Genomic DNA, 2,500 nt, shown 5'->3' with positions numbered 1-2,500 from the left:
TCACGGATATCTTTAGAGTAAAATAATAGTAATGACATTTTTCTTTATTATCACCTTTATCAATAGGTCTGTCATAGAGAGAAATTTGGAGATAGAGAATATATGTCACCTTTACATTTCTTATATTCAAAGCCAGAACATTATTCCGTTAATATATAAATACCTGCCAATTACGTCTGGTTAACTATTTAACAATTGCATTATATAGAAAATATAAGTAAAGTGAGAGAGAGAGAGAGAGAGAGAGAGAGAGAGAGAGAGAGAGAGAGAGAGAGAGAGAATGAGGGAGGGAAGGGGGGATGGCGGGAGGGAGGGAGGGAGGGAGGGAGAGAGAGCGAGAGAGAGAGAGAGAGAGAGAGGGGGGGGGGAGGAAGGGAGAGAGAGAGAGAGGGGGGGGGAGGGAGGAAGGGAGAGAGAGAGAAAGATTTTATTTTTTTTAAACAATCAATGACAGTTGATTATCAGTTAACTCGTCTTGAACATGCTTGGTACTTGTCTGGTGATTAAATACTGGCAGGAAATACCAGACTGGATGATATGAGCGAGTTTATACGAATAGTAAAGTAGGTTTTTCCTTCTTAGCACTATTAATATCGTTCTCGAAAATTTACAGGAAATTGTACGAATCTGTGGTTGCAGCTGTTCTTTTGTTGCCAACCATGTTTACTTTTCTACATAAGTCACCAATATATCACTGTTAAATCTCTGTATCTTGACCTCTCCTGCGTATGGGGCTTGCTTCGATAAACTACACTGTACATACACACACAAACACATTCGTACAAACATGCACACCAAATCAGGGTATGCACATTTGTACAACTTTGCCCCATGTTGACATCTTGTAGTTGACTGGGTCTTTCTACCTGGGTGGCTGACCCATGATCCTTCTCCAGGAAAGTAGTTGTTTAAGTAATCACTGTTGGTGGTTCTCAAGTCACCAACATACCTACGATAGATTCGCCCACTACCCTATCTAGATTTGACTTACCCAATATATACAAATCCGTGTGTGCTCACGCGCGCATGAGGATGTGCATGTGTACGAATGCACACTCACATGCGCACAATGGGTATTTGGTCACAAATGTAATTTCCAATACTAAGGAAACAAGAGTAAAAAAAAAAAAACATTGATTTTACAAAAATGTTGCTTGAAAACCCACTGAGGAATGTGCTTGAATATTAGATAACGTGTGTTTTGTCTATGTCTGTGCCTTACACGTGCCTTAGTAAGCTTATCAGTGCTTTCCTGTCCTGAAGATCTTCACATGATAGGCAAAAATTGGAATCGATTATGTAATCACATTTGTTGATACCAGGTCTTAGTCACTGTCAGTCCTGCTAAATCATATAAGTCATACACGCACATATTAACAAGTACACGTACACAAACACACAAATGAATATACACAAAGCTGACATCTGATAAAGTATAACCCGAAGCTTCAGGTTATTACCACCTTCGTTTTGTGTCTGAATTAATCAGGGTCCTATTCCCATGCGGGACAAAATGGACTCGAACTTAAAAAAAAAAAAAAAAAAAAAAAAAAAAAAAAAAAAAAAAAAATCCCGAACGTTTTATATACTAAGTTACTGAACACAACACAAAACGCCTTATCTTTTTTATCTGTTTCATTTTTTTTTTTTGTGAGTGAGTGAAATATGTAAATCTGTTTCAAGAGACATGCGAGATTAATTTTTTGTATGTGTTTTTTTGTTGTCTCTTGTTATCACTTTAATGTAGTTATTGCTTTTACTAGGAAGTGAGTCTCGATATCATCAGACGTTATAGGAAGCCATTTACACCTTTCAATTCTTTCTGATGTAAATACATACACCTCCCCCCCCATATGTGTGTGTGTGTGTGTGTGTGTGTGTGTGTGTGTGTGTGTGTGTGTGTGTGTGTGTGTGTGTGTGTGTGTGTGTGTGTGTGTGTGTGTGTGTGTGTGTGTGTGTGTGTGTGTGTGTGTGTGTGTGTGTGTGTGTGTGTGTGTGTGTGTGTGTTTGCATACATGAATATGTGTCTAAATATAGATTTTCATACACAAACACACACACACACACTATATATATATATATATATATATATATATATATATATATATATATATATATATATATATATATATATTAAGTGTGTGTGTGTGTGTGTGTGTATAAATATATATATATATATATATATATATATATATATATATATATATATATATATATATATATATATATATATATATATATATATATATATATATATATATATATATATATATATATAAATGTGTGTTTGTGTGTGTGTGTGTGTGTGTGTGTGTGTGTGTGTGTGTGTGTGTGTGTGTGTGTGTGTGTGTGTGTGTGTGTGTGTGTGTGTGTGTGTGTGTGAAATTACATTTTTTTTCTTTTTTTTAATAATCTCAACACTATGCTGGCTACATGCACAAGACCATCGTAAATTCCAGATATATCGTACAAAGTACTTCGAAATCATGCAATATTTCAT

Source organism: Penaeus monodon, chromosome 13 (assembly GCF_015228065.2).
Source record: "Penaeus monodon isolate SGIC_2016 chromosome 13, NSTDA_Pmon_1, whole genome shotgun sequence".
Lineage (NCBI taxonomy): Eukaryota > Metazoa > Arthropoda > Malacostraca > Decapoda > Penaeidae > Penaeus > Penaeus monodon.
The sequence above is the reverse complement of the archived record's forward strand: the minus strand, read 5'-3'. Positions refer to the sequence as shown.